This window comes from Lepisma saccharinum, chromosome 22 (genome assembly GCF_977018435.1).
Source record: "Lepisma saccharinum chromosome 22, izLepSacc3.1, whole genome shotgun sequence".
NCBI lineage: Eukaryota > Metazoa > Arthropoda > Insecta > Zygentoma > Lepismatidae > Lepisma > Lepisma saccharinum.
In genome coordinates, this window is record NC_139250.1 from 11,647,474 (window position 1) to 11,673,432 (window position 25,959).

The following is a 25,959-nucleotide window of genomic DNA, read 5'->3' on the forward strand; positions in this document are numbered from 1 at the left end:
AATTTATGTTTTGCATATTTCATTGAGTTGAAGGTGTAAAAAAAGAGGTGTGGAGTTAAGGATTCACGGATAAATATTTCTAATTAAACACAACTGTCGAATTTAATTTCAATGCCAGCATGTCACGGACAAATCAGGGAATCGAGATTTGATATCGTTGAATAGTAACCTGTGATATGGGCTCAGATTGATTGATTGAGTTGGTGTTTTAAGTCCATTTTATGCACAGTAAGGCTAATCGGGACTAGACCTACAGTTTAAAGTGGGATCCGAACCTCCGTGTGCCTCCACCGTGTATCAAACCCGGGATTACAAGGCGACGACGCTACCACTGCTCCATCGGGGAGGTCCAATTTGGGCTCAGAATAGCCCGGTGATGTCATTTATAGTATTTATAGTCAATTCCTGTAAATCCTGTAGAAATTACTTTCGCAGTGGGGCAAAAATTTGCAAAAGCCAGCACCTGCCTAACTCGTATAATTACAACGTACTCTTTTACTGAAATGGTAAAGAGTTTTATATACATCCTGTGCTTGAATTTCAGCTATCTTATGTCGCTTCAATAAAGTTCACCTTGAATAAAATGTGACAACTGCCGTAGGGAGCTAAGGTTTTATTTTCCCACAAAGTATCTGTATTCGTAATTTAAGATGAATGAATGAGCGCGTTTCCTGAGACTGAAATTGCCTTTAAAGCTGCGACAAAGCTAAGTATTTCTTTGAGCTTGTAGGGAAGAAATTTTCGATTTCCCAGCATTTTCTTTTCACTTAGCCCATCACATTTCTCCACTTTAAATAGGGACGGTGTCTCGATGTCTCGAAATATGTAGTATAAATAACGGGCCACCACAAACTTTCACAGAGTATAGAGGATATCAAGGGAAAATAACTTTTTCTTAACATTTTTGTTTGACGCCTGGTTTCGACGCTACGAATACTCGAAAAAAAATTACCCTTAATATATATGCAGGCTTGCAGCACAGGTTCACAATTGCCACCAATTATGCAAAATACATGACTAAAACTATAAATCCCGTAGATATCCGCTTGTTACGATAAAGAAGTCGCTTACAGAAGTAAATTTGGTTTAGGTAAACTTTTCCAATATCTTACAGAGTTTCTCGAACACAAGTCTCGTTCTAGTCTATTCTTACACGCTCGTCTCTGTTTCTGTACCACCCCTACACACAAATTTGTGCACGACGCTGGCCTTGAAAGAAGGGATCTCAGTTTAAGCCCCCCCCCCCCCCCCGGCCGAGGTGAAGGTCGAGAGTACTGAAGACGCTGATAAATAGGTCAGCGGCACAGTGTACTGATATAAGCATCCGAGCACAATTATTTTTCCACATTGAAGAAAGTGCAAGGTTTGGCAACGCTTAGCTTCACATTATACTGTACGCAGATGATATTCTGGATAGAACGAAACACGAAATACATTCGCGTTCACCTCGCTTCACCTGTTTTTAATCTGTTCAGTCTAGCGGTGAAAAAAGCGTGGTGTTGTGTGCTGAAACTCACGAAAGAAAACATGTTCAGTTCGTATTAATGAGGCTATATTTCAATTATTTTACGTTACTATCCTATTATCGCGTAAATGAGAGCAGAAGCACATGAAAACAATGTCTCTTACGGGAACCGAACTCAGTACTCACTTCACAGAAGGTATTGTATTTCTCGTTATATAACGTAGTTTTATGTCACTTTAGGTTAGTCGCGACGTTGTGAATGGATGTGCAAGCACACGTCTTGCTCAGACTCGATAGTAGCATGTGCAGGAACATGTAAACTGGGTAAAAAGAGAGCACTACATGTAATTACTATGTGTATTCGCTGCATTTCTATTTTCTTTTGTATATACGTTGTTTTTCTATGTATTAGTTTAATCGCGACGATGAAGATGAATGACCCACCAATGTGGCAGGATGATTAGTGTAAAGCGCCCCAGGAGTCCTAGGTTAGAAGCGTAAGGCAGGTTAAATAACCAATAAACAAAGATGAATGGTAAATCAAACATGAGTACTTTATAAACCCACTCCTTACGTATAGAACAAAAAACCCATGACCAGGCTTTATATATATATATATATATAAAAAGGTGATTAAGTCCATTTTATGTACTGGGCCTCCTACAGTTTACAAGTATAATGTAGTTTAATTATTGTCCACCGATTGATTTTTATATTAAGGGCATATTAGTTCATAAGATATTTTTGCCCATCACACCATACGGAGATATGCCTCTTAACTAAAATAAAACTGAGCACAAGATCCATACAAGAAAAGAAAATATCTCAGAGTTTAAGTCCACTTTATGCACAGAAAGGTTCATCGGGACTGGTCCTAAGTGGGATCTGAAGCACTGTGCAATGTGGCTCCAGTGGGTATCGAACACGAGACCCCTTGATTACAAGGCGACAAAATTACCACTACGCCATGGTGAGGCCCTAAAATATGTCAACGTCCTTAACAAATATTTAAAATTAATAGTCGCAAATTCCTCAAGAACTAAATCTCCATACTCAGTTGAAAGCAGAGGAATGTAAAGAAAGGACTTAATGACCCCACATAGTATTATACTGGCAGTGCATCCAGGTGCCGGAGACTCATTGGCCTCCAAAACTGCAGCACCCTCTTACACGCCTACACAAATTGTCCAATTTACTGTTTTCCGCAATGCAAAGTTGAGATTTAAATAAAAACCACAACATCAATATACAACTACATTCCTTAAACATGTGAAGGAAAATGGGACGAAAAGAGCAATTATCTTAGCTGCCGACTGTATCCTCTACTAGGAATCGAATCCCGGACCCTTTGTTTACAAGGTCACTACGCTATAGCCTGTTACATTAAACACACTACCACAAAACTCGGTCACTCGAATGTAACGATTTATATACAAACCTAACTTCACGTCAAATTACGACCTGTCATCAAGTCAAATTGCGTAGCGTGGAAGCAAAGACTGTGTCGCTCACGAAGTGATAAATCGACTGTCAGATTCGTAACGTGTGCCTCTTGTTACATTACCTCGTTTTGTAATCCCGTTTTCCGCTCAGGATTTTCTGGCTGGATTCGTTCGTAAGCACGCGCGCCCCGATCGCCGAAGAAAAACCGGTAGTCAGCGCCCTCACAACTCTCGCGACCTACCACTCCACGAGATGAACCACGACTGATACGGTTGAGGCCAAAAAGCTGGGCTACGGATTAGCCAGACCGAGCCGGTCACGTGACTTTGTTATTTCTCCCATGCACACGCACGATGTATACGGTGAAAGATTTCTCCCCTCGAATCTCGATCCCTCTCTTGTGCTCGATATTAACAATTTTTTTTACTCGCTTATGTCAATCTTTATAAAACGTGGAATGAAATGAACCCGTGTTCGCATGCCAAATCGAACTACAGCGCGCCCTACAAAAAATGAACTGAACAAGGACAAGAAACTGAAAAGGTCTTCAATAAGACATGTAGGTCTAGCCTCATGCTATTGCACGTAAAATGTTTTTGTTGCCTTGTATTTTCACCTCCCTAGCTTATCTTAACCATGCATTCTGATGCAAATTTGACAAGAAACAACTATGCCATATATGGGATTGGAACGTTTGGCTCCGCTGCATCACGGGGGTCAGATTAAGTGAGTTCAGCGACATCTATTTTCTCTAAAAAATAAATAAAGGCGGTTGATAAACTCTGTACGGATTCACAGGACTGGTCCAGAAGTGTGGGAGTAAATCCAAGTCTGTGGAGTGAATTCTGTAGTTGTTATAATCGTAACATATCCGTAGCTAAAGGTAAAACTTATACAAGTAGATCCGTCCGGAATAATCAGTAATCATAATTTTAAAAAGACGTCAGGTGATGGACCTTTACTTGCTGAATACTAATAGTATTTAAAATTATAAAGTTTGATATATGCAAACATGTTACATTCCCAAACATCAAAAACGCCGGACGACCCCAGTTGCATATATGTCACCTTAAACACAACGTGCACTCCTTACCACCAAATACATTTAGCATTAGACATGCATTTCAGAAAAAGTATAAAGTTATTTCTCTCAGCTGTTTCAGGCATATTTTGTGAGTGTACTTCTATACCATGGACGTCCAGATCCACTGATTCTTCACCACGGCTGCCTCTCACCTTGTCGAACACATCTTACCCCCACTCCAACTAGAGCCAAAGCATAAACAACAAAATCCTTAGCTCCAATAAAACACATAAAAGTACCTTAAATACCGTGTAAAATTACGGCGGATGGCAACAGGGAGGTATTTTGATTTTTCCCTCAAATCATAACGCAACGCCTGAATACTTTTAGATATCGTGGAGTTTATTGTATTTACATATTTACAGAAAATAGATAATTTTGGCCTCTAGCTAATTGAGTCCCTATACATATCACCGAAACTGATGAACATGAAAAAAAGGATCAAGTAATGATCTCATATCATTACACAGCCTATAAGTAGTTCTTATAAAAATTCGTTATTTTTATAACATTTACATGACATATAATAAGCAAAGCGAGAGATGAGAGGCGGCGATTTTTAAGACTACGCACTGCTCGACCACGGTGAGAAAAACCCCGGCAAACCTGCGACCTAAGGTGAATAGTCATTTGTTTTCTATTCCCGCTTCCCTTTCGCTTGTGCCCCATGCAGTAGCCACTAGCGCCGTCAAACGGTTGGACGGAAACTAGAAGTTACAAAGTCATAGACCGCGGCTCAAGAAACACAGTGATTTATTAAACTTTATTACATACTGAAACAGAAAAAAAATCTTATTGCTAATTTTAAACATCCGGGCAATAGCTTATACTGCGCTTTATGCAAAATAAGTAGCTACCCGTCAGTATATCCATTTTATCTCAAGCCGTAAACTGTACATGGGTTTATTGCTTATAAGGGAGAAAGAATATTACATCAGGAAATGCGCATTCGTGCACTCTATTTCGTGTGTTTAGTTTCTGACATGTTTTCCTATCTGCATATTGCAACACTAGCGTATAGATTTGGAATTCATTTCAATAGTTAAATTCACCTTGTTTCGTCATCACGAGGCAAACAAGCGATTGGCCTCCAGTGGGAAAAAGTACACGAAGTTGATTTGTTAACCGGAGTTGTTGGCTGATTCTACAGGCAGCGCATAAGCAATGTGAAAAACTTTTGAAATGACCCTCGTAGATGTGCGAGACGCCATTAGCCTTTAAAGTAGGTATAAAGAGTTGTTAAGTGTAAAGGTCTTCCTTCCAACACTCATCCCCAGCATTCAAGCGAGTATTCTGGTTACACCCTTTTGATAAGATCTGTATGTGTACCTTGACTGTCCACGAATTGCCTTCCTCTGATAAAAATACTCGCCCAATCAGACCCATCTAATAAACCCCAGTGACGAAAAGGATTCCCTTTTTTTTTATTGAACTTATATTCAAGTTTTATTGAAACGACGCAAATCGTTTTATCTTCGTGAAGAATAAAAACTTTATGGAGTAGCTCACTCAGATTGCCAGATACCAGATTAGAGGTTTCCATGGAAAGGTTCTACAACTGGGGTAGTCTCTCAACCTAACAAAAGCCGTCTACGTTGTTTTTCTTTTTCTCTGCCTAAAGTTAAGAAGAAAAAAACCCGAAGAAGACATTAAAGCAAACAAAAGCTGTGAGAATAAAAGTGTGGGAAAAATAACAAATACTCTATGATCGACAAATCATGCCTATCGTATTAACCGTCTTTGGACAGGTCGTAAAGCTTACGTTTTGCCCAAAGAGATCAGATTTCCTAAGAACTTCCAAACATTGTTCCGTATCTTTTATCTTTTAATTATCAAGAAGAACTCTTATCATAATTTTTATTCATATACTCTTTTCCACTATAAACTAAATATACAGATGCGTGATGATTTACAAGTAGCACTTCAAAGGCAACATTATAATTTGGTTATGGAATTTTGCATTGTTATACCCTTTCACAATAAATTTTACAAACTTAAATCATTTGAAGAACGTCTTTTTTCAAGTTCGTAACGTTATGAGAAATGTATAAAAAATATATTACTTGTGTTTCATGAATTATTAGTCATTAACCGTTTAATTGGTGTAAAAATAGGTAGAATAAGTTCCAAATTCGGTAGAGAAACCGATATTAGCATTCTATTTAAATTTGGATATTAGTACCAAGTAATAATTACGATTCGTTTAATCGATTAGCCTGCCATCTGGTGGAGTGTTTCAAGTGAGAGTTTTCCACCCAGTTAAATTCATGATACCGACCTACCCGCCAGCCAGTGTTTTTTTTTCGTACTGGCACATTTTTATACGCGAGAATAAAACAACACTATATTTTAACGAAAGAAATGTGTGGGTGCGTAACGATCATTTATGAGTAGTTCTTACGATGGACACAATAACAAACCAACTTGAAAAATAGCGGATCCTTTATTCCAAGAAAAAAAAAAGCACTGATTACATCTATTGGAGACCAATTCAAGCCTTTTTGTCCCTCGGTTCTAGCACAAGCCGAGGCGCGTGCATCTAACTCCCAAAGAAAGTGCGTTCTCCTGTACACGGGCACAGTATCTTGCAGGAATGCACAGTGACATCTTTATTACACGAAGCAAATCATTTATACATTTACATACTCCACACACATACTTGAAGCATGCAACCTAACAAATTACGTGGACCCTTTGGCATTGTTCTTTATCGCTAAATCGCATTGTTCTGAGCTCCGCCGAAAAGGTTAAGTAGATTCCTGGAGATTTACAGTTTCATTCCAATACTGTCGCCAGCTATCGTTTATCTCGTACTCCAACGTTTAGAAAATATTTCTTGCTTCCGGAATACAGTTCAAATCCTAAAATGTCCACCAGTCGGTTGTTATTCGAGTCGTGCGTAGTGAAACCAGCCAGCTAAATGCATATGAAAACCCAGCACTGGACATCAGTGTTGCAAAACCTGATGCGCATAAAAGAGCTAAATTTCACAATTGACTTTCAAGACGCTATATTTCGGAAGGGCTCGATAAGCTGCCTCCTAGCGTAATTTTACGTATCAAAGGGGGCGGGAGTGCTATTACCGTTAACTTTAAAGTGGTGACAATTTATTCTTAGTTTTCACCGTCTAAATATGACGGTATCATCCAACTCCATAATCTTGCGCGTATGAAATTGAAAGGATTCACGTCAGCCACGGCACTATAAAAAGTAACTGGAGAGTTAGCTCCCTCCCAAAGAGCTCCGTAATGCACCCATCTGATACGTAATACGATTCTTACTTGGGAAGCTCGCAGCTCTGAACGGTGTAAGATATCATGAAGCATACACTGTGGATACGAATTTATCAACAGTAATAATTTTTAAAAAGCTAGATTTTGAACTAAATTTAGTCTCGTGGAGCTAAAAAGCTCCTTGTAGCATTTCCAAATTTTAGGAGCTAAACGAGTGTACGAAAGAGCCAGATCTGGCTCCAAAAGAGGTAAAATGGCAACACTGCTGGGGCATAATGTTCTTCAAAGTAGACATTGTGGCCCCTTTTAATGTGCGTCACGACTTGCTAGCGGCAAGAGGGCGCTCTGTATGATAAATTCTTATGACGAAAGCAAAAGAAAAATTATAAGCAGGGCCGCCTTTGCAAAGCTTAAACTGGACAAGAAAATTATTGAGTACGCAGTAATACATGTACAGCTGTTACGAGCATGCTTCATTTTCGATTGTAATGCCGTCTGCAATGTTGCACACCTGAAGAATATCATACTGGCTGGAATCACACCAAATACTAAAGTAACATAATGTATAATAACTCTTAGATTTTAAGCATTAAATTACTAAAGCGAACAAGTTATGAACTTCTAATAAATTTCACTGGATTTTGTTAATATCATCACAATAGCATGGAATGGTCAGGTTTCTAATAGGAAAAAACAATGTAAATTTACGTTTTCAATTGTGATATAAAGATAGTGAACTTTTATTATAAGAAATCTATCAGTGAAACTATTGAAAAACATTAGCTGGGCTGTCAGGGATTTGTGTGTAATTTTATCCAATAATATATGCCGTAAGTAGGCTCAAGAGTTGCCCTAAAATGCCTTTTTTTTGTTCCTTGGCCAGAAAAAATATATGGTCGAAGTCAACTGCCTTGTGAGTGCCTAGTCCGGCAAAATTAAAAATCTGTAATGTTCATCAATTGTAGTGCCTATTTTGTATTTTTCAGCACTTTTATGCACGCCTATTTTATGATTTTTTAGTGCCTATTGATTCCCATCATAGTTATAAGCCCTTATCCTCCCTTAATATACTAATAACAATGTAGGTTACCGAAAAGAAGCATATTGGAGATTTAACAAATTATCATGAAAACTTGTAATAAACTGTAAGTATTTACGTTCTGAGAATTCTTTAAGTATATAATTATGAACATTTTTTTTTTTACGTGGGGAATTTATTTCTAAAATAAAATATAATAACAGGTAAATTATTGGGTGGGCTAGAGCCCCATAGGTCCACGGAAGTTGGCGCCACTGAAATTATTAACATTTTAGACGTATTGACTTTGTAAGGAAATAGCTCTGCCAGGATATAGAGTGAGAATCTTCATCTTTGATACAAGAGTTAATTTTAACTGCATATGAAAAAAGGACATAACACTCTTTTTACGCTAAGAATTTTGAGAGATGTTCTTCACACTTTATTGGGAGGGAGTGTACACGTTTTGCTAATGTCGCTTCTGGGTGTAAAAACATGGAAGTTCTTCAGACACTCTTATTTTTTGAGAAACTTCAAACAATCTAATCGCTCTCACAGACTCAATAGAAAGTCTGAAAAATATCGTTGCCTCAAAGGAACGATCTACCTGAAAGATTAGTCTATGGAAAAACCGAAAGCACAGAGTAAGTTAAACCCTCTCCATATGGCACCGCCTGCAGTGCCAAATGCGGACGGAGTGAAGTTGAGCGTGATTGGTGGACAATGTTGGGCGGCTGCGGCGTTTTCTTGAGGAAAAAAAAAGGGGGGGCCGGATTAAACTGACTGATCTTATTATACTTGCGAGTGGCAGCCTGCAATTTCCTAGTCATTGTAACTCCGGACTTGCAAGAAGCATTTTTAGGAGCACCTGAAGGAGTTTTGTTGGCGCACCTTTTCATACGTGCCGGCAAGGCGTTGCTTATCTCCTGAAACCCAATCACTAAGTAGGCAACGCTGTTGCTCAAACTGTCCATAAACATTCCTCTGTGATTGCATAATACGTGTCTTGATAATACTATGACGTTTGAAGAACAATTTTCCGACACCATGTTAATTTAAGCAAACCGTTAATCTAACAAGAGTTTCGAAAATAATTTACACCTATATTTTTCTTTATAGCTTCATTTGTTTTAAAAGTTTCTTTATTTCCCTATTTTAGCAAGTTTGTCACAAACATCAACAATGATGTTATGAATTATTAATTACAACCTCACCACCTAACTCTGCAAGCTTATTCTTTCTTTCATTTTTATCAGTCAAACCTTTCGTAGAAACTTCCATTTTTCCATTTTGCAATGTTTTTGTGCCATTTTCTCGTTTTCCCCGAGGACTGATCCCGTATTACAAATAGTGTACAGACGGGGTTCACAAGTATTGTTCGGCAAATTGCCCATGACTCAGTGGTGGCTGATGGTCTGGCTCTATGGGTGTGTCGCGTCCGGAAGAAGTGTTATCAGCCCTCTCAATTACTCATACCCGTTTTTGCGTACATAATAATGCTAAATGTATACCATTGAAATTTCCCTTTTCTGAAAGAAAAATCCCTCCCTTGCAACGATGTGTGGGTTTCCTCAACTCCGTCAAGCGGTCTCGAATGGATCGGGATAGCAACACTACATACCAGCGCATGACTGCTGGTGGTAACACATGCTCTGGCTGTGCGAATGATACAAGCCAGAAGAGGCCAAAGGTTTTCTCTAATCACGTGCTGCAAACAGCGACAAAGGTAGCACGCTCCACCGGGTATCGAACCCGGGACCCCCCACTACGCAATCGGAGAGGCCCTGAGTAAACAAAAGAGAATCAACATGTTGATGGACAATTTGCTTGGCAATACTTACGCATCCCACTCTACATTATAATTGTATCCAAGACTGAAAAATACAACGCAGGAAACTTTGCGGCCTATTCAACAGGCATTTCGACTGGGCCAACAAGGACAACGAACAAGTCTTGTAAACTATACTGCTTTCGAAATACACCTCTGATAATGCATGTAATTGACTAAATGGATCTGTTCAAATGACTGAGCAATTAACATCTGTATCATTCTACACAGCCGAAATCAACATCTAATCAATTTTTTGTCTATTTTCCTCCATTAAAGCGTTACAAATAAAAGTAAAAGAGCAGCCAATTAATATTATTGGTACAGATAATGTGCATCATGCAACGATTCTTGGTAACAAATTATTGAGTCGGAAGCAAAACTCGCTTGCGAGGACTCAGTTTGAATTTAAATGAAGGTTCCTTAAATTTTTTTACCTCTTGCTACGAAGAAATTACCGGAGAGGGTGCTTTTCAGGTAATTGGTGGTAATTTTATAGTAAACAGCTATGTTGTTGGCTGATTGATCGTTTATTAAGTGCATTCGTGAAGTACGCATTCGTTTCCCTTGAAGCTCGTATCGGGTGCTGCTAAGCTCTAAATCATCAAGGTTGTATACTCGCCTCAAATAGTACTCCTGCAGTTTGTTTCTTTATACAGCATATATGCAGAAGATACAATTCAAAATACAAGTGTATCAATATACGCTGTATAAAACACTAACTTCGTTGACCCTGTATACAAGGGCAACATTGTTCAGAAAGAGCTTACAGGACGGCTCTAACAAATTGTCCATGGCCACAATGCAAGGGACAAATGGACTCCATTAGTGGTGACGTCACAGCAGACGACAAACCAGGATTTGAGTCTTCACAACGAGAAAACGTACTTTCTTCCTATTCAAATCAATGCCATTTTCTTTCGGAAGGGGTAGCTTTCATTATTGTGACAGCAGTTATGAAACAAAATTATGATGCGTGTCGTACGTACATCAGTGTAAAGATGAGATTTCGGAGAATACGACTATACATATAACACACATACCTTACACAGAATAATTTAAGAATAACCGGAGTAAGGAAATCATGCATTTTCAAAACATTCCAGTTCCGATCACCGCCGAAGCCGACCCGAAGCTCACCCGATCTCAATTTGCCATGCTGCCGCTATGGAATGGGAAACCAGCAGCCTCAGCCGATTGAACCGACGGCGCCCATTGACTGAGATTTCTTTTGGAGCATTCGCTTTACTCGATTTCCTACTGCATTTATTCTTTACATTCTCATCTGTAAGGCATATGTTATACCTATATAGATGTATTCTCCGAAATCTCATCTTTACATTGATATACGATGCACATCACAATTTTGTATCGTAACTGCTGTCACGATTCTTAAAGTTACCCGTTGCAATGGGAAAGTCAATGTATTTGAATTTGAAAAAAAACACGTGTTTATTTGTTTAGACTCAGTCCCAGCGCGTCGTCTGCTGTGACGTCACACTAACGGAGTCCATTGAAGCAATCGTTGCAGGAAAGAATTGGCCCCGAAAAAATATTGAGAACTGTATGAGGAGGTATTTGGGTAGTGGAGCACAATTTGATTAGTGGAATGCATATTAAGCGTGCGAATTAACGGGGAGGGGGGAAGCTGGGGATTTCCCCCCTACAAAAAATGTTATCCCCGGCAGAAGAAAATTATTCTTATCACTGGCAGGGATATTTTTTCCCATTCAAAGAACATAAGATTGAAACAAACAGAATTGAAAAATCATTAGTGTTCATTAATGATCCAGTCATCAAAGATTTCTCTGCCGAAACGTATGCATTGTGTATTACAGGAGGACATCATTTTGCAACTCACCAACCTCACCTCACCAACATCAGGCTCTTTTTCACTTTAGTTTTCATGGCATAGTGCTGATATGTAGATTAGATGAACGTTAAGTTTTAACTTTGCAATAGAAAGTTGGTCAAATGTTCGGTGTTACTTGTTCGATAGCTCTTTTTGGGTATTGGGTTTCGGTTTTCTAGAATATAAATATAATGTTTCTAAATTACGTGTAAATGTTGTCATAGCTTAGAATAACCAATGTTCTGATATATTTAGAACCTCAGGTAATAGTTTAGTTTATTGACTTGTAGTAACGTAACAAATTTGTACCCAAAAAAACTCCCAAAGGTGACAACCACGAATGAAATAGTAATAACTAAGGCTACGATTTTCATGACATAGCATATTTTTTTTGGTAAGGGTGGTGTGTTCCCTAAACATATAGAAATTCATATTGTGAAGAAACTAATTAAGTTAAGGCGCTCTTTAAGGGCATATTTGGCCATTTTTGCGTGATATAGCATATTTTGATGGATTCTCGGTCATATTCAGCATATTTTTGCATTTTCAAGAAATATACAGTCATTTTCGAAGTGGATTCGTTCGTACTCCCATGTTTACTCGAGAGGTTTTTTTTTTCTTACTGTAGCAAAATCTTTTCAATTTTTATTTGAAAATTTACAGAAAGTATTCATTGTGCATTGTAATTCAGGGCCCATAAAGTTAACTAAAAATAGTACGTATGTGAAAATATCTCAGTTTGAAACAGTCCAGTTATAAGGGCATATTTTTCAAATTATAGTGCATATTTTGTAAAATTTTAGGTCATAAGAGTATATTTTGGTGACTTTTAGGTCATAAAAATCCTAGGCCTAGTAGGCTAATAACTCTTTTGATTTGGATATTATCAGTAGCGTGCCAAACACCTTTGTAAGGGGGTAAAATAAAATGACCAGCTAGTTACCTAGGGTGACCAGACATACACACTCTTTTTAAGAGTATTATACTCTTTTAGAGGTTCATATACTCTATACTCTTTTGAATTTCCAAAAATCCCCAAATATACTCTTGTCCTTGCTATTTAATTTAATTCATTATTTTATGCGTAAAAATGCCTTAAAATCCACAGAACGGAAAACGTCAAGATGTCAACAAACTGAAGTACTTACTCCTTGACTCAAGAATTTCCTATGAACAATTTCAAGAGTCATTTTCATATTCCATCAACAAGCAAGACATATTTCAAATTCATTGGAATTTAATGATAATGATTAGGACTGAGCCGATACAACTTTGAACCGATATTCTTACCGATTCCCACCGATACGGATACTTGAAAATAACAATAATTAAAATTTGATAAAAATATTGATCAATATTGGTGTGTAAATATTCTCCTCCAATTATATGCAAAACATATCAAGAAATTTGCCTTAGAATATTCAAGAATTGCATCAGAATATTAAAATAGATATTATGTATTTATTTATTTATTTACTTCTTTTGGATGGCGAAGTTAAGGCACAAGCCTTTTCTTACACTTAACCATCTCTACTTCACATTTTATAAATTTAGTTGAAATATCTAACAGTTTGCGAAATATAAAAGATCAAAATACCAAAGAAAATTTAAAAAAAGAGAAAAAACACGCTGTAAGAAACGTAAAAAATGCACGTACAGCATGAACACACATAACAAAAATACTTAAAATACAGAAAAATCGGTCGGTGTTTGTCCTACAAATTTAGATGAACAAAGGTTTCATTCTATTTTCTTTCCTTGTTTTCAGTACTGGTAAGTTGCCTCCAGAAGATGCTTTCTTAATTTTGATTTGAAATTGCCGAGAGAAGAAGTTTCTTGTCATTGGGGAGGTCGTTCCACGCTCTGGTGGCAGTGACCGTGAAAGTTTTTTTGTGCAAAATTAGTGTAAAATAAAAAGGAAGTTTTAATTTTGCATAATTTCCAGGATAATTAGACTGTCAAGAAGTCGCGCGGGATTTTTGCGGACCCCGTGAAAGAGCAAAATGCACGCGCACCTTCAACCTATAGACTATACTCTTTTTGGTCAACAAATATCTGGTCACCCTAAGTTACCGATATATTTGAACATATTTTCATGTATCCCATGTTCATATATTTTGTTAGGAAATTTGGGCTAATGGCGGAGGGTAAAACATGCATCAAATCCAACCAGCTCCCTTTTAAAGTGATAATAAAAGCAAATGAGAAGACGCTGTACTAAAATGGATAATCTCGCTTAAGGTCTTGTGTGGTGTCTAACATTATGACAAATATATACCTATTTACCGAGGTAAATGCGGTGAGTGATGGATGCTCTTGAATTCAGTCGGCATACGATCCGAAGAAAGCATAACCATTCCGTGTTATTACCCATTTCTCATAGCAGGACCAGGAGTAAGGAGAAGTTAATGTTTATTTCACGAACTAGCATTCACAGCGCAAGACATGTTCTTTAATGGGCAATTCCCCGTACATTTACGCCAAGATCTGAAAAATATTACACGCAGCAATGAACCTGAGCAACTCGGCAAGGTCAAATGCAGAATAAACGGGAACTCTCCGTTGGTGAGCAAGCTGAACCAATGCCTTCTCAAAACAAGGCCTGTGCAGACTCTCCTTTTGTTTAATGAAACGTCATCATTCGTAGGTCACCGATCGCAACACGATATGGGTATCAAAGTCGCAATTGTGTATTAAATAAGGGGAAAGCTGGCACTCGGAACGTACTATTCCAAATGATTTCAGGGATAAAGTATAATAATTGAAGCTTGATTATATCATCCTGACGCGTATTTCGTGCTCCATTCTACAACCTATCAATGATGACGTTGCATCTAAACGGAGATGTTGCACAGGCCATGTTATAAGAAGGTATTGGTTGAACATTAAGGGACCAGTAGGGAGTCAAGCTAGTGGATTAAGTGTTTGTTTCGTATATATTAGGTACAGTGGCGTATTCTGAGTCCAAGATCTGGGCTATCTAACTATGTCACGTGGTCCTAGGCTATGAATAGAAATAAATTTACCAACTCCTAAAAAATCAGGTTGCCAACTCATAAGAAATCAGGTTGCCAACTCCAGAATCAGCATCATAATCTCACCGATATTATTTACAATTCCTGATCGATTTTTCTCCTGTATTATTTTCTCTAGACTTCAGACTTCGCAGATAGCCTAGCTATCCTAAAATATACGCTCCTGATTAGGTAAAACCGAAAATTTTGTCGACGTTGAAAACGGTAGTGTACCCAGCTGACATAATAATATCGATCATTTTCGTGCAAAACTCCAGTGATATATCATCCTGATAATCATATCAGGATTATAGGGATAATAAAGGTAATATACCAAAATATCAGCATTAATAAAATAAAATAAATCTACGTTACTAATTTGAATACAACTAGGACTTATCACAGAATAATATTGCCATTGTTTTTTTAAGATTCCATACACGTCATAAACACTCGTATATATGCTGACATCGAAGTATTCTAGGGTAGAGAGTGAGTTATATAGCCGAAATGGGCGGGTAGTTCAATTTGGCAAAGATACCACAAAAAATCGATTATTTTTACACGAGCCTTGGAGTTTACAGTTAAAATATGGCCAGAAGTTACCTAATCGTAAACATTCTAAATTAGTGTTGCCCACGAGACGGGACAGGCTTTTCAAAATTCGAGACGAGACTGACCATCTGTCTCGTCTCGTCTTCGAGACACGAGACGAGACAGCTCGTCAAAAGTCTCGTCTCGTCTCAAAAGTCTCGAAAAAAATACACACAAAATAACTAATCAATTGCAAATACTTATTTTTTCGGAATAAAGGATTTTCTTTGGAAACCCAAATCAGCTTCTTTTACATGAAAAAAGATCTGTAAGATTGTAATAAGTGCACTCCCGGTCCCGGAAATGACGTATCTTTCATACCCCGGCACGGGGCCAGACGTCATTATGGGTACGGGAAACCGGTCGTGACTTTTACTTACGGTCCAGGTATTTTAGTTCGGTACTGAGACGGTCGTTTATTGTCGTACTAGTGCGAGGCGGAGATAAATACCGAATTCTCCGTTGGTCCCGACGAAAATAAGTTTCCCTTTCTCCGTGACGACCCGTTTTGGTGCAAATATGTCATGTACTTTGCCGTATTGACAGTTCGGCTGTCACTCAGAAAACCCGTCTCCCAACTCCCGACGTCTGGCTCGGATACCAATTTTTCCACAAAATAAACCAAACCTCTCACTTTACATTTAAACATAATATGAATCAATAAACTAAAATGATTAATATCGAACGGTGTTTGTTCACATGTCTCTGGATACCGTGACAAGATTCCCCCTCGAAAGTCCGTAACGAATTTGCCCAGACTTTAGCCTCGTGTCCCAGCTATCTTAACTTGCAAAATCCCTACCCTAAGAGTTCTCTTCCATTCATCCTTGCTTGTACAAAAGTGTTACCGGCTATTAGTACGACAATTATGCCTGCTAAACGTTATCACCCCCTCCCCCCTGTAAAGAAAACATGTCTTCGAGCTAGATATTTGTTCATTTCGTTCTTGTTTTGCAATCAGCACAGTGATTTAGCCACAAACACTCCTAGAAAGAACTACCACTTATGAGACAATTACCACGAAAATCCAATGAATAGTGGTAGACCCTTGTCAATTCTTCATCTGTCTCTGTTTCTTTGCAATGAGGTGCGAAGGGGAGGAAGAAGAAGCACACTTTTCTCGGGTCAGTTTGACGTTTGTGTGGTGAGCACTGAGCAGACGACAGAACTCAGCTCCTTTGTGGATGGGAAGCCCAGCTGTACGTACTACTGTTGCCAACTTAGTATTTTGGAGCAAGGTTTGTCTAAATCACACCACCTATTACCTAACTGGTCTCAGTTGTAGTTCAATCCAGCCTTGGCTCTGCAGTCTACCTCTAGTTGCTTCACAGAAATGGTATTCCTATTTTAGGCGGGATTTAGCTCTTTTCTGTCAATCCGATGTGACAACACTGGCTGATCCGGTAGGTCTGAACGGCAACAGGGCCCCTTAACAGGCATATGAATAACACCATAAAGTCCTTCCCCGCTCTTTCCTTGCATTGGCGCCCTCTTCTCCCTTGTTGCCTCTTCAGGGTAGCGGAACGGCCTCCCTCTTCGCTTCTGTCGGCTGCAGAAAAAATGTCCTAGGCAATATCTACTCGACGGCAACGGTGTTCATTAACGTATTTAACAATGTTGTCATTTTATTGAAACAACTTTTTAATTCTTTACATTTTGCTGTTGCCTGCGGTAACACCGGCTACATGCACGCCACGCCTCTGGCACAGTGCCATTTACGGGATGTGGAGGAAAGGTCATTCTGGAGGCGACGTGATCAGCACCACACTCCGCCGCTTTTGCCTTCCAGGATTACCCCCATGCACCCATTGATATGGGGAGCCCCAGAGCTGCTTTATGCGGGGACCATCCGACCTTTATTCACCCACTCTGGGAATCGAACCCCAGTCTCCCGCCTGGCAGTCAGACGCCCTAACGACTACACCACCGCGGCTCTAAAAACCTAGTAAAAAGGTTAGATACTCTACCGTGATGTAACGAACATAAAATTGGCTGAAGTCATAGGAGTAATAAGCGACATTCGACAGCAACAAGTGTAGCTTGGAAATGAACCTTCAGTAATAAATGTAAATGCAACCTTCCGAACGGAAGCGACTCGACCGACAGCGGCACGTGTTGCTTTCTCGCTTGCGTGTCGTTCGTACTGGGCCGTTTTCTAATAGCGGGCATAGTTTCGTGTCTGTCTGTGGGAAGTGAATTCACAGTGAAAGCTTGCTTATAGACTAAGGGAGATTTTACATCCAAGCGACCCGTCGCTTCAGGATTTCACCAATCGAACGCAGGTTTGTGCGGCCTGCCATGCCCCTACGCTGTGAAACGTTGCGGTTGATTGGCTCGTTCCAAAGCGACATGTTTCGGGTATCGCTTGTTGCTCCGGTTTGAAAGCTCCCCGAAGGAGCGTGTCGCTTTGGTGCGAAAACTCTGTGTCGCTTGTTGCCTGTCGCTTCAACCTGAAAACTATCTTGGGGAAATTTCACACACCGAAGCGACAGGTAAAATTCACACACAAGCGACAAGCGACACAGTCTGAAGGAAAACATTCTCCCCGCATCCGTGAACAATGGACCGAGGCGACAAGAGACACGTGCAGCTTCTCGTGTGTCTTCTATTCGAAAGGTTGCATTGACTACTGAAAGTTCGCTTCCAAGCTACTCGTGTCGCTTGTCGCCTGTAACTTTGGTGTGAAATCTTCCTCACATGAAACTTTTCGAACCGAAGCGACACAACAAGTTGCACGTCTCGCTTGTTGCTTGCATGTTGTTCTTCTTAGGCCGTTTTCTGGATACCGTGTATCGTCGCGAGGGTAGTTTTCCGCGCATGCGCGGTGAATGCTTGCTTATAAACTGAAGTGCCCCTGTCGTTCGTTGCTTCAGTGTAATACTTCCGTGTCGCTTGTAACATTCAACAAGCCACAGGAGAGAAGCGACAAGCAACATGTTTCGCTTGGAAACGAACCCTCACTAAACGTAACCTTCCGAACCGAAGCACCACGTGTCTCTTGTCGCTTGCGTGTCGCTCAAACTGGCTCGCTTTCTTAATATCGAGTGTAGAATAGCCTCGATCTGTTGGTACTGCCCGTGCGGTGAATACTTTTATCATAGACGGAACGGAAGGGGATCCTGTCGCTTGTCACTTCAATGTAAACCCCCGTGCGGCTTGTCGCTTGTCGCGTGTTCCTTCTGTCTGAAAGCTCCCTGCGTGTATGATGGATAAAGAGTGGATGAGCGCTAGAAAAGCAAGGCAGGTCCTATACAGTATCTAGCTATTGATAATCAACATACTTTATTTGAAACACTCATGTTCTTATGATTAAGGAATCATTTTTATTTTCACTATACAGTGAGCGAAGTGATTTAAGGTTTAACCCATTTTCGAGAATAATATTGTGTCATGTCTCCCAGTTTTAACTTTTATTGGCATAATATCCAGCATTACTTTTCGAGACGAGACGAGACAAAACGAGACGAGACAGAACCCTTCGAGACGAGACGGGACAAACTAATATTTTCGAGACGAGACAGCATTTCCACGAGACGAGACAGACCAAAGTCTCGTCTTGTCGGCAACACTAATTCGAATTACTACGTAAAATATCGTGAGCAAATATGGTGAAGGATAATATGTATATAAGTATTTTCTATGGTCCACTGCACTAAATCTGGTTATTTGTCTAAACTCTGTTCCCAACTACAACTCGAACAAAAAAAATGTGTTCATTGCCACTGTTCGGCCCTGATTATGCCTGATTGTACATAAAATAACCTTGCTGATTTTATTAAAAAGATGTAAACAAACAGTTAGGCAAAGGGTCGGATAAAAAAATCCATTAACCCCACTTAGCTAATGAACTTTGATAACCTTCGGTCATATCTATAAAAAATGCTACTATCATGACATTTAACATGACATCGTTGGCTCACTTTCTTGTTCAATTAGACCACGGCTGTATTTATAGTGAAAATGCGAGGGGTAGTCCTGGGTTAGTAAAATTTAAATATCTGCGATATTACCAATAACTATTGATTATGGTTGTTATTCACAAATAGTAAACAAATGGTAATAATTACATTATTATCGTCAAACGGTTTCGAATTAATATATCTAAATATCTCACTGCACATACCGACGTACACTAATTATATTAACAATTACAATATTACTTTTCAATATATACATTTGGTTTTAATTTTAAAATTTTTCATGTTATACATCAAAATATATGTGTGCGTTTTTGTTATTTTTAGGAAAATGTATATGAGATATTGCCAATACTTTCGGGAAACGCAACGATTCTCCACTATCGAATATTTCGTTGTAAAAAATGTATCAGTAAGAATATATTATGTGATACAGTAACAATGAACAGAGGGAGAGAAGGGGTAACCACGGAAAGAGGTTGCTGACGATGTGGGAGTGTGAAGAATGTGATATTCACCCGCCCGTCAATTCAAAAGTAACCATAATGATGGTCGAGAGAAAGCAGTAAACAAGAAACAGGAAACCACCACCCGAAAAAGAGGTGAATTTGTTACTAAAAAAATTACGAGGAACATTAATCAGACCAGTCACTTACTAACACACCGCTACCCAAATTGTCTCAACTGCAAAGCAGCTTCTGATAGTCAAGATTTAATTACGGGAAATGAAATCGTGATGGTGATAATGTATTGCCTGTGTCCTTTGGGATTAAATGGTTCATATTTCATACTCCCCTCCGTTATTGAACGAACAGCTGCCATTCCTTGAAATAAAGTGACGCACAATATGCCAAGGTAAACACACTTCCGCCATTTTACTCTTCTTTTCTTAGATTTTCAGTCTGTTTCGAAAGAAAAAGTAACGTTTATTTCTCACTCCAGTTTATCGAGACATTTTTTTTGTCCAATCCAAGGCAACGAGTCAGAAGTTTGCTTGAGACCCTTTTTTTGTATGTGTTCCTTTAATGCGATGTTTTCCCGCAGTGTGGCGCCTCATTACCTCCTCAGACAACAGTCTAACGGGGCGAGTTTGTCGTGGGCAATAAGGCAAGAGTGTACTCTTGACAGTGATTGCTTGACCCTCCTCGAAGTTAACAAGCAGCACAGGAGGGGTAAAAAAGAACAAAAGATATGTGAATGGATGTATTGGACGCCCGAAGTTATGAAGCTACATGTCACCGAACATGAAAATAGAGGAAGACTAGTCATTCCGATAAGAAAGCAGACAATGCCCGAGCACAAGGTGCACAAAAATTCCGACGCGGATATTTCTTTATTTGAACATGGCTAAATGGTCCATAAAAACCAATTCTATTCGAATGCCTGCTGAACTTTAATACACACCTCGGCATTCTTAAGTGTGGCACTAGTGTTGATTACGGTGGGTACCCCCTAATTACGTATGCACTTATTACCTTTAGTCGGTATTTTAAGTAGACCCTTAGGACTGTAGGTTAAGATGAGATCGCAGAAAAAATTAAAGCAATGTAAGAAATGCCTCTTTTCGTGAAATTTACGAATTCCTTATTTGTCGATTTTATGTCCCTGATGGTGCTTTCTACTAGCTTCGTTAGCTGTGTTAAATGTTGCGTTTATTCTTAAGCAGCAATAAATGGGTTGAGGAGTGTGTGTTTCTTATTGCACTGATTGGATTTGGGCCCAAAATTATTCAAAGGTTCAACTTCAACCTTTCTTCTTTTGTGCAGTCTATGCCGAGCACGTGCACGGAATGGGAATCGAATTGGAATCCTGGATTCGTTACCTAGATACAAATCTCTACACTTTTTATACACACGTGTTGAAGTATTGTCAATCTCAAAGCTACGATTCGCTGGAACCTTGAATACGAGGGTCATTTCAAAATTTTGATGCTCGGTCCATAGGATGGTGCAATCTCTCTTATTGCAGCATTAGATGTGAGCCAGACCTTACAGTCTACAGCGTTTTCTGTCTTAATTTGTTCTGAAAAAAAAACTGCCATTGCAATAGACGAATAAAAATAGTCATTTCAAATTTCGTGCAGTGGCCAGCGATGATTCTACATTCAAATTGAAACTTTGCGAGAGAGAAAAACAACCTAAATTCACTGGACATCAGTGTTCCCATCCACCTTACAATCCTGACATGATTCTATCACACACTGACGTGTTCCAACACTGAAAGAATCCATTCAAAATGTATGAGAAAGTGAGTAATCTGACGCATAAACAATGAAGAAGATTCCCTAATGGGAATACAAGACATACCCAAACGTTACTTAAAAGGTCTGTACATATATTTTGAAGAAGGAAAAAAAATTAGGTATTAGGGTTTCCACTTACTCTGACAACCCAAATCTCCTGATTTTTCCAAGGACTCTGAAATAACTTTCGAGACTCCTCTGTAATGCTTCAACATTGTACGCGGAAAATAAACAAGCAAAAATAATATGGAAATTTTAATGAAAAATATATCCAATCAAGAATGCAGCTAGAGGACAAAATAAAAAGTATTTCGGGATTCTTAAACTGACTAGCAAAAACAACAGAAAACCATCCAATTTCATTGATTTTTCCAGTTTTCTGCAAATATTTTTTTACAAAATATACCAAACTTTTCCATGACCCTCTTCACTCTTGATTTCCGTAACTTTCCAGGTTCCCCAGGATTTCCAGATCAGTGGGAAACCTGAGCACAGACACACCGAAGGGAGGTTATGGGGAGGGGGTGGAGTCGGAATACGTGTCTGGACTTAATTTTCTTGAAGAGGTCAGTATTATTTGCTACATGTTCCTGTAGCATTCAAAATGCATTTTCAGCAACAGTCCTTCTCTTATAAAATCGCAGGGCGTCCCTATGAACGTGACTATTCAAACTATGAAATGGTTCATGTAGTATGAGCTTCAATCTAGCATCCACTACTTTCAATCAGTAGTACTTCGTATTGATTCAGAATGCGTATCATCTCCATCTTATCATTCCATGTCAGGGACTTCTACAATATGCGTCCATAACTGCCAGTCTGAAACTATATGCCTGTGGTAGCAATATGCTACTAATTGTATCATTTGTCATGTAAATCACGTTCAGAGTAGCCAGGCCTGTCACAAAACCCATTCAATGGATAAATTACTGTTTGACACGGCTTGATTTATACCAAGATCGGTTATAGGATCATTAGAGATCGAGAAGTAAAGCCTTGCGTAAATCAAACTATCAGCTCGACGGTTGTTCGATAAATTATAATTAGTGTGGTCCTAAAAGGTCGCATGCATAATTAAACACGAATGAAAGAGGTTGATTTTCGTGTAATCCATATTTCCGTTTCCGTTCGGGAATTGTGTTACATAACTCGGCGGTAGAGAACGTCTTGTAGAGGTGTTGAAATGATTTTTGTGATCGAAACAAAAGAGATCGTATTAATTACTGACGTGTAATGAAGTTTGTGTTATAGTTTAACTGCTGTATGCGATCGTCATGGTCATAGGCGTAAGACGTAAGCAGAGAAGTAAAATATCACAGGTGCAATTAGTTTATTTCTCGTAGGGAGTCCAAGTTGATAGATTATTTTTAGCGCCGAGCCGATACCACTGTAAGAAATAAAAGTTGTATTGATTAATATTAGTGGGCGAGTATTCTACAGGGTGATTCAAAAGTCCCTTAACACCCCCTACAAAATGTAAAGAAGTTAGGCTGGGTACAAATGGTCATGATAGAAAGAGATTAAGCCATGGGGAACCATATTGGTGTATTCCAAGCGGATGTCTGCCATATTGGTGGCCGCTATATTGATTTCAACTCAATTTTCTTAAATGGTTTAAATGGGAAGGGGGTGATGTGATATATCAGGATAAAATGTCACGAGAAATGCAATGTGAAGTTTTTTTCGACGTATATTAAACAAGTAAAACGTTATTAATGAATGCTTGTACCCATTTACTCATTTTTGAGGTGTCAAGCATTAAAATGCCTCTAACGCGTCAGTGTCGCATTGAGATCATACTGACGTCTATGCCATTGAACATGATTTTTATCGGATACATCCCTGAAGAGTTGAGCATTATGAATGGTTGTCTTGAACAATTGCAGTTTGACGCTTCCATTGGAATATAAAGTCCTTCACAGTGACGAAGCTAATGTTTATGTTCATTCATTGTGAAGCTAACAAATAGAATATGCGATACTTGTCATCTGATAACCCAAATTGGACAGATCCCAGTCGAATGGTTGGTGCTGGTAACTTGATGGCTTGGTGTGTGTGGGACGCGATTGGTTGGTCCATTTTTCATCGACAGAACCTTAAATGCTGAGGGAGGTCTACTTGGATTTGTTTAGTGAACAGGTTTTTTCATCCTTGCTTAGGAATAAGGTACTTTCTCCAGTTTTTCAACATAACAGAGCGTCAAAGCATTATATGGGAACGTTGTGAGACAATTTCTGTCCATAGTGAGTGTCTAGTTTTTTGTTATAAAATATTTTTGTTTTTAATTTTCATCGTGTAGTTTGGCTTTCAGTTCTACGATGAGTTTCTAATCCATTTCACATCAAGAGTAATGCTGCAACTTCATTCAACGGCTGAAAATTAGTTGAATTTGCATCTGTTTCCCAAATCCCAGTAGTTTCCCCTCGGAGACCACCTTTAAAGAAGCTGGTGAATTGCATATGTATTTTCTGACTTCCTAGATCTTATCTCCTTCGGCTTTCTAGAAAAGAATTGTCCTCGACTCTACCATCAATAAATGACATTCCACTCTAGCAGATTTTTTTCTTCCACTTTCGAGTTCGTTGGCAGACTGAAAAATTGCTCATCTTGTGACTAATGACAGCTTTAAGCTCGAAGACAATCCTTCCCACAGATGTCCCTAGTGGATAAGAAACGACACCAGCCTACGCAAATGTAACCAACTCATCCTTGACTTAGCATTTTCTTTCTACAGGAATCAAAGGAATCTGTGCTATGCTGGTAATCAAAATTTTACAGCTGTCGCATTGTTTTGTAATCGAGCCTACTGTTCAAACAACAAAAAGCAACAACCATTGTTGAACTTCTATTTTCTTAATTAACAACATTGAAATATGCTTGAAAGACTTGACACTTACGTTTTTTTCTGAGAGTAAAGGGATGACGTCAAACTAGGGATAATATCCAAACTAACTAACTAACTCCCTAGCCTTCTTAAACCCGAAGGTTCCTGGCTGCAGCAACACAGGCCTTCCATCTTTCCCTATCTTGAGCAAGTTCTATATACTCTTTTCCATCCCTACCGATTTCCTTTAGGTTTATCTCAACGTTGTCCCTCCATCTTCGTCTTGGCCTTCCTACAGGTCTCTTACCATCAGGTTTCCCAACAGAATCCTGTAAACTCCTCTTTCCTCTCCAATTCGTGCCACATGGCCTGCCCACCTAAGTCTTCTTGATTTAATTATTCTAATAATATCTGGACATGAATACAAATTCTATCCAAGTAACTAGATTCGTAAAGCGACAAGACAAAGAACGAATCACGTATATAAAAATTGAGACGAAACTCAGTGCCAAGTAGCTGTTTATCTGTAAGTAGGTCATGTACGTATTTTGTTTATCGTAATTGCAAAGTTAATCTTTTATGGATAAATAACAGTCTGCGAAATATGGATGCGTACATGCAGTTTTTTGGTTCGTGGAGTCGAATGTGAAAGTTTGTGTGATTGCGCTCTGCATATGTTGAGTATATCTTGTGTTTCGTTGAGCCTGACTTTGGGAAATGGGGAAAAGGAGAACATGAACTTCAGGTTCCAGAACGGTGAAACAACCTAACACGTCCATTTTTAATACCCACCTCGTCCTCGCCAAGTTACGCGTATGCCAGGGTCTAATCGAAGTTCAACCTTTCACTGATCATTTTAATGTGTGGCCAATATGAATGGTAAACTGGAAGGGTCTCAGCGGTCCCTCACCGAGAACATTCCGCCAATGTGGCAGCAGTGTTGCCACATGAAGGAAAATTTCCCTCGTCGCGGGGAAACTGTCAGAATTTGGGTGAAAAGCGAAATTTCATGAAAATACCGATATTGCACAGGAATTTGAAGGGAACAGTTTCACAGATTTATGCTCATTTGACGAGGAAATAAATTTTCCTTTTCTCTCGTCGGGTATTTTATTCTTCCTCAAAGGAAACGAACAAGTAAAATTAAATTCGGAAACATTACCAATTTTCTCTTAATTCTTGCAAAAAACAGCTAATATAAACATAATACATGTGTACCTTCTCATATTTCGTATATCAAAATTAATATAAATAATTTGCTTTTTCCTCCTTATTCCCACACATTCAATCAAACCTAGCATTTCTACGAGCTATTACTTTCTACGAATAAACAGAATAGTAATAATTCTACTACTATTACCACTACCACCACTATTATTACTCCTACTACCACTACCATTTCTAATAATAATGGTTGATAAAGTTTTGTAATAGCAATTTCAGTT

General features: G+C 38.9%; 1 protein-coding gene across 6 annotated transcripts in view; it reads right to left on the reverse strand.

Annotated features, from left to right (window-relative positions):
* The window catches only part of LOC146004646 (von Willebrand factor D and EGF domain-containing protein-like), a 179,497-nt gene extending 176,337 nt beyond the window's left edge, over nt 1-3,160 (reverse strand). For 5 of the 6 annotated variants that reach the window (XM_083143554.1, XM_083143551.1, XM_083143553.1 and 2 more), the window contains exon 1: nt 2,904-3,154. The gene's annotated coding sequence lies outside the window, so the exon portion shown is untranslated. Of the gene's footprint in view, nt 1-2,903 lie in introns of all 6 variants that reach the window. The other variant, XM_083143550.1, reaches the window with a different exon arrangement.
* Nucleotides 3,161-25,959: the final 22,799 nt, after the last annotated feature.